This window comes from Diabrotica virgifera, chromosome 1, assembly GCF_917563875.1.
Source record: "Diabrotica virgifera virgifera chromosome 1, PGI_DIABVI_V3a".
In the NCBI taxonomy this organism is placed as follows: Eukaryota; Metazoa; Arthropoda; class Insecta; order Coleoptera; family Chrysomelidae; genus Diabrotica; species Diabrotica virgifera.
The window spans coordinates 280,280,249-280,288,493 of NC_065443.1; the positions used below are offsets into that span (position 1 = coordinate 280,280,249).

At 32.1% G+C, this 8,245-nt stretch overlaps 1 long non-coding RNA gene across 2 annotated transcripts; it reads right to left on the reverse strand.

The window, feature by feature from the left end:
* Positions 1-3,646: 3,646 nt before the first annotated feature.
* On the reverse strand, positions 3,647-5,554 carry LOC126879120 (uncharacterized). 2 transcript variants are annotated; one of them, XR_007695984.1, is made up of 3 exons: positions 5,322-5,554; positions 4,798-5,113; positions 3,647-4,051 (listed from the first exon to the last, which is right to left on the reverse strand). It is a non-coding gene; the product is annotated as an uncharacterized LOC126879120 (long non-coding RNA). The 2 variants fall into 2 exon arrangements; XR_007695983.1 differs by having other exon boundaries at positions 5,326-5,551.
* Between the last annotated feature and the right edge of the window lie 2,691 nt (positions 5,555-8,245).

Genomic DNA, 8,245 nt, shown 5'->3' on the forward strand with positions numbered 1-8,245 from the left:
ATTTAATTAAATTAAGTTAACGCTGTTGAAAAGGGCACGGCTTCTGTGTCCTTTTCGAAGAAAAACAAATTGAATTGCGAGGAGTGATTCCAGGTATAACCGGTCAAATTTGACCGGCATTTGCGACAGAGTTATAAACAACAGGATTTTAATCTTTGAACCATTAGATACCTTTTAATTCCGGTCTTCTTTGTACATACAAATTTTCATATCTTCAAGACACTTATAACAAAAAAGATTTATGTCACTGTTACCAAATTATTTAATTATTGATAAATAATTACTTCCCTCAAATTTTAGTTGAAAATTAAAGATTTTGTTTGGAAAACCCGAATTTTCCGAGGAAAATTTCCGTCGAAGGAAATTGGAATAAATTATCAATGTGCAGAATTAAATTACTGTCAATTTTTATGTGAGTGTTTTGGTTTAAAGTTAAAATTTTCGGAGTTATAGAGCAATAATAAAAAAAAGATTTCGGAGCGCTAATTTGTTTATAAACAAAATAGCACACTTTCTGTGGACTTTGCACAGCTATATTACTAATATAGGAAATCTTAAGATTTGATTTCAGCATGTCCAGCAATAAAATAGCTGGTAATTAATTTTTCTTGTTTTTTACTAATTTTCCCAGATTATTACCTTACATCTTTCATTGAGTTGATGATTCATGTTGTGGACATTCTCAATTATTATATTTCTAATTTAATACTATTCTATCTAATTCCTCAAAACAAGCAAATTTCAATTCAACCCAGCTATATTATATTGTCCTTTTCATGATCATTTTTCAGTGCGTAACAAATAATAGGAAAAAGGGTAAGTCCGTGATAATACACATTTATGACATTTATTCTAACATGACATTTTAGTAAAATCTGACAGTTGTCACATTTTATTTTCAATTTGGAATAAAAATAAATCAAATGTGTTTCTTGCATTTATAAAATAGTAATTTCTTTGATTTGTACAGTCTTATAAATTATACAGATTATATTTGTAATATTATTATCTAACAAAAAAAATTATTTTTTTATTATGACGCCATCTATCTACAACTAGAATAATCACCGAACTAGAAATAATTACCGAAATAATCACCGACTTGCCTTTTTCTCTGTCATATACAATTTAATACGTTAGAAAGAAATCGAAAAACTGTGACGCACTGAAAGATGATCATGAGAAAAAGAATAATACCTTTTGCTTTAGTTTTCCTTGCAAGAAATAAACAAAACACATCTAAACTAAACCTAACCTCGCTTTTGGCCATTCATTCATCTCCGTGTCAAATAATTTCGACAGTCGAAATTATAATAGGGAGAGATTAAATGTCCAGCAAACGACGGCACTGTTGCCAGATTTACCTTTTTCCTTTTAGCGGGAATTTTAAAATTAGTCTAATGCCACTTTGGTTTTAAGAGAGAGTTCTGTATTCTTAAATTTATAACCTTACTTTTACAAGTAATTAGGATTATTTTATTTACATGTAAATATTGAAACAAGTATTGTACTGTGTCATAATTTAAAAGTCATGTTGCAGTATTTTGAAAAAAAAAATGAAGCTCAAAAGAAATATACTTATACAGTACAAATTATTTTTTAATGGGAATGGAAATTTACGATTTCAAAGGTGAAAATGTGTTGGGATAGTATAGATGGACACTTTTTTATTTTAGTATTAAGTGGTTACATAATTATTCAGAATATTAATAAAATTACTAGTAATTTGAATTAGTTTTAATATGTATTATAATAGTATTAATTCTCATCATGTATCTGGCTAAATAGCTAAGTGCTAAAGCCGCAAAATAAAAAAAATTGAAAAAACATTCTTAGTGGCCTAGCACCTTTACTTTGCCTGGGGGCGAGGCGAGTTAATAAATTCTATTTTCTTATTGCAGTCATTTTGTGACGGCTTAAGAAGTTACATAAATGATGTCCTTAGACTGTGAAATTTTAACCGTAGAAAGACATCTCTATGACTTGTATTTACATGATATAGGGCTTTTCACTCAGTCATTTGTTTCGAGCTTCTGTCATGTGTTGTCTAATATTAATATATCTATGTCATATGTTATTGATATTGCCAATGATACAAACTAAAGACGTATGACGTAGATATATTAATATTATGTGACGCTTGACCAAAGCTCGAAACAAATGACAATCGATGAAAAAGCCCTATTCAATAGGGCATTTCATTCACAGTCATTTGTTTCGAGCTTCTGTCATGTGTCACATAATATTAATATATCTACGTCGTACGTTATTGGTATATACCAATGATACAAACCAAAGACGTATGACGTAGATACATTAATATTATGTGACTCATGACAGAAGCTCGAAACAAATGACAATCGATGAAAAGCCCTATTGGCGTCTGCATATCAGGATCCGGTAATACTATATTATTTATCTATGATCAGGATATTGCTGGGTGTACACAAGTAAACAACACTTTTTTGATTAAAAGGTTTATTTCATTAAATCAAAACTTACATGCAGTGCTGTTTTTGTGACGGTACGCGCCGGTACGCCGTACCGGCACCTTTTGGCAGAAAAAATAAAAAAAACAACCAAATTATAGACAAATTCCTGAATTTTTTCCTTGCTCCCAAATAGCTTTAAAACGCCCTTATTGAGGCTAAATTTAAAAAGTTTTGCCGGGGGCAAACTCCTTTGTGAACGCTCCCCAGACCCCCCGGAACATAGCGTACCGGAACCTCTATTGTTACAATAACAGCACTGCTTACATGGATACAATTTAAATAAGATATTTTTTCTATTTAAGGCAATATAATATAAGATATATATTTTAGTATAACTCTCCTACATTAACAAGCTTTAACACATTCAGTGGCCATGAAGTATGGGTAGCATCACGAAGGTTTTACGGAAGGTACTGACGACACATAAGTTATATGAGTAGTACTGTGTAACTAAATAAATGATTTAAGTATGTGGTACCAGCCAAGTAGAGCTTGTTCGAGATGGGTACCAAACATGTTAATCTGGTCATGCACAGAGACTTATACTATATTATGTTATATCTCATATTGCTCACTCATTACTTCTGGAGTGAACAATATGAGATGTAATATTATGAGATATACCTATTATATATTATGGTATAGAGTGTAGCTCTCCATGAGTGCCAAGTTTTAAACTTAACTGATAACAACTAATGGATACCCTTTTATCCAAAATTTTATGAAAATTTTGAATGGTCATATTGGTATTAATTCCACAACCCCTTCCTATAACAATAGGCCCATTGTTGGATGTTATTGCAGTAGTTCTACTGGAAATACTTACTAAAATTGTATGTATCTGCATCACTTAGAAGTCTACCCAAAAAGCTATTAATACTCTCTAAACCATCATTAATACATCTTGTATATATAATAGGATTTTTTTCAGAATCAGATATTTTATTAAGATTTACTTACCATGCTCTATCTATGTGCCAGGCACTTAACAGTCTATTAGGAGCAATACCCATTACATTTGACGAGGCATTGTTCAAGGTGTCATATGAAAACATTTGACTATACATATAATACCAACACAGACATGTATTTAAAAAAATTGGTAAAGTAAAGTAGGTATCTTTTCTATTTGAAAATAAGAAAGCAGTACAAAATCCATTCCCAAATTCATCTTTTACTAATACTGTCATAAGTTCAAAGTCATAGGAATTGAGCCCATGAGTTCCATCGATTGCGATAAAGGATTTGCCAAACTTAATTAACATTTCCTTTTGGCACAGTATTAAGGAAAATAAGACAAAAATCATAAATGTTAAATTCAGAATGAATATCCATTAGTATGCCCTGTTGTTTGTAAAATAATATTGGAAAAAATAAATAATCTGTAAGCATTCAACCCAAAAATAAACACTGGTTGCATCATCATTGTACATATACCCATCTTTCAAATCAATGCCATAAGAGAGTTTAATGTTTGTGATATCTCTTCTTGTAAGTAAATTAATTCTTCTTAATTTGCCTCCTATGCTATTATGCTATCCTGGACAGTCTGAAGTTTACTAAAAAAGTAAAATATAGGTATAGGAGAATCAAACACACTAGTTTGAAATTGTAAACTGTAGTAAATATTCATGAGTATAGGCGGGTTGACATTACTAGTGAATAACGAACGTGGCTCACGCTTACGTATTTTGCCCGTGCTATTGTTAGATATTTTATTATCTATTTTCAAACCCAAGCAGTACATTTGTATTTATGCAATGGCTCACGCTTACATATTTTGCCCGTGCTATTGTTAGATATTTTATTATCTATTTTCAAACCCAAGCAGTACATTTGTATTTATGCAATGCATAGATACAAATGTACTGCTCGAGTTTGAAAATAGATAATAAAATATCTAACAATAGCAGGGGCAAAATACGTAAGCGTGAGCCACATTCGTTATTCACTAGTAATGTCAACCTGCCTTAATATTTAAAAGTGGTTTAGTGGTAACATTCTTGTTTTAAATTATATTGTGTATATCGACGGCGGAAAGGCAGGACCTCATAACTGAAAAAATTGTATAAAATGAGTTACTTCGGTTTTCGCTTTAGAATAAGTGTATCAGCACCTATTAAACAGCTTTTAGAGCTGGGAAAGCCTTTTGGAAGCCTTCCGGAAACTTTCCCAGCTGTAATCGCTGTTTAATAGCTGCCAATAAACTTATTCTAAAGCGAAAACTGAAGTAACTCATGTTATAAAAAATTTTCAGTTACGAAGTTTTGCCTTTCCGCCATCGATATGCAAATATTTAACTTACATTTTTGAAGAAAGTCTCAAAATAAACTTTGAAGAGATATTTATCTGATTTTGGTATTTATGTAAGTGCTCTATATCATCCTCATGCCCATAATGTGTTTTAAAACAGTTTCATTATTTTTAGATAGGTACTATTATTCGACTAGTACACCAAATAGACATTTTGCAGGATCCTTGGGATTTTAAAGCTCATTCTCTATCTTGTTTTGAAAAATAATTTTTTGAGGATCACATACATATACATTCATAATAAGATGTTTCATGTTCTTGTACTCTTGTTCTCTGTTCTCTTCCTGTGCCATCCATACAGTACAAATCTAAAAAAAAACAACATAACAGGTGATTACATGGGCAGTTATACTACTTACAGCTTACTTTGTATCTAATCTATTATCTAGTTTATTAGTATTTAGATTACTCTATTAGTATCTACCTACATAAAACTATCTTTGAAATCTAAATTTTTGATATCAACATCAACCTTAATACTTAAAAAATAAATAATAATGTGGAAGTTACACGTACCTACCTAAAAGTTTTTGAATTGCAATTTTATCAACTGGAAAAGACTTCAACATAATGAGTTTTAAATTATGACAAAGCACAATATTTATTGTTTCAATTTACATGTAAATAAAATAATCTTAATCACTTGTAAAAGTAAGGTTAAGATTTTTGACTTGAGAAAACAGAACTGTCAAATTTAAAACCAAACTGCTATAAAATTTTAAAATTCCCGCTAAAAGGAATCTGGCAACATTGCCGTCGTTTGCTGGACATTAAGGGCCGGTTGTTCGAACGCTAATCAACAATGATCATTATTAAATATTTAATTACTGTCACCAAAACTGTCAATGTCAACTTTGTTTGGGTTGCTGAAAACATAATTAATTACAATTATGAGATTTATTATTAATTATGTTAATAATTATTGTTATATTAATTGATTATAGTCTCAGAATTGTAATTAATTATGTTTTAACAATTGACATTGACAGTAATTAATTATTTGATAATGATCATTGTTGATTAGCGTTCGAACAACCGGCCCTTAATCTCTCCCAATTATAATATCAACACCCTTTTTAAAGTCGCTATTAATTTCGATAGTCGCTATTTCATGACGTCACTTCGTTAGTTCAACTAAAATCCACAAGGCTCGCACAATCGCATTTCAACCGTCGCCATATTGAAAGCGACTTGTTTAGTGTCGAAATTTGATTTAGAATCAGGGCCCAGAACTCAGTTTGAGCAAACTTGACGTACTTGAGGAAGTACGTCAACGTGACGTCACAATTGCAGTTTTTTTGAAATTCTAAAAATCTGTGCTCTCACTATCAGTCTAGTTTGATCCAATATTTTTTGTATTGAGTTGTCTAACTTGTTTGTACTTTATTTAAAATTAAAATTTTTCATTATTATCCACAATGAACACTCAGGATGTGACGTCACTAACTGTCACTTTCAGTTTGCTCAAACCAGGGCCCGGATTACGTACACTCGATACGCATCGTATCCGCCATGTTTTACCGTAGCGCCTTATGGGAAAACATGGCGGATACGATTCGTATCGAGTGTTCGTAATCCGGCCCCTGTTTGATCAAATTATTTGATGGTGGGACGCGGTCTTTAGTATGTATAGTTTGTGTCACTAGTCAAGTTTGACTGTCAAGTTTGATCAAATAACTGTCAATTATTTGATGGTGAGACGGGGCCTTAATGAATTATTATGACAGTACATACTGGTGAAAAACCATTTAGATGTGAAATATGCACCAAACAGTTTTCACATAGTGGTTATTTAAAAGATCATGTGTTGAGAATGCACGCAGAAGAAAAACCATTTGGATGTAAAATATGCACAAAACAGTTTGGTGGTGCATTTTTTTGTGAAATATGCACAAAACGGTTTTCCCAAAGTGGTTATTTAAAAGATCATGTGTTGAGAATTCACGCTGAAGAAAAACCATTGGGATGTGAAATATGTAGGCACAAAACAGTTTGTAAGAAGTGCTCACTTAAAAAGACATAAATATGGTGGTGCATACTGAACCAAAAACCATTTGAATGTGGAACATTTTGCACTAAACAGGTTACACGAAGGCAATGCAGCGTTCTCAATCCAATTCTATATCTTTTATACACAGCGGAAATTCCAACATCTAGTACAACTACAGTAGTTGCAACCAGTGGCGGCTCGTCAGAGGAGGCTCAGCTTCCCCATAAATTTTTTACACACTCTACACTGTTTTGTTTATCATGAATCGCGAAAACAAGAAGTACAACTCTCATTATTATACAACGTGTAAATTCCATATTATCACTAATTATCCATACGTACGGAGCATTAGAACGCATGATCGCGTCTCAGTTTTATTAAATATTATTGTAGGCAGGACCCTGGGTTATCCCGAGATGCATGGACGGAGCCGAGAAGCCCAGCAGTCTCCGTTGCTAATGCTCCGTGCAGCGCAGCAGGCGTTTAAGGAGACCCGGTCTCTTAACAGTGCATCTACGGCGCCATCACACGCTGCCCGGAGATATACCAAGGGAGGCAGAGTAGCTTCTCGGCTCCGTTGCGTGGTTGCGTGCGTCTCGGGACAACGAATTTTAGGGTCCTGACTAAAAATAATGAAAAATCTAAAAGTGCGAATTTTGTTATGAAATTTGGTATGTGGGGTTATAATAATATTTGGAACAACTTGCTCAAATAACTTTTTCCGATATCTCTAACTCAAAGCAAAATATCGGTAATTTATCGTGTTTTTGAATTCGCAGTAGGCCGCGTTTAGAATTAAAAAAATTCAGTTGAGTATCTTAAAAAATTTGAAGCTTCATTATGTATAGACTGCAAAACTTCAAATCTGTATTTATTTTGATATGCATAGGTATCTATTTACAAATAGATGGAATTGTTAACAAATAAACGACACAAACTTTGCTATTAAACTTTTACAATTAGACTAACTATTTTAAAAATGATATGATATCATGAAATTATGAATTAGGATGATATTATGAAATGTAAATAAAAAGAATGTGTGTGTACTTTGTACGCACGTAAGAAGTTATACTTCTATTATATGATTTCTTAAAAATAAATATTCTTTAAACAGTTTGTTTTAATTTTATTAAACACCAAACTAATTTTGTGCTTACTGCTTTCAAAAAAATAAAAAAAGTATAAGATTGCTCCGGACTCGAACTCAAGACCTCTCGATCTCTGGCCGAATGCTATACCAAATAGGCCACGAGGACTGTGTCTGTATCGGTTCAGACGTACCTAATGACAATTCACGGTAACAAACAGACAAGTATAATAAATATACAATAAAATGTTTTAATAATACTCATCTTACTCCTGAGGTAGACAAATCCAAAGACACAAATATTATAATAAATATATTTACTAAAAACACTAGTATACTCTTTTCACACCTTTTCTTGCA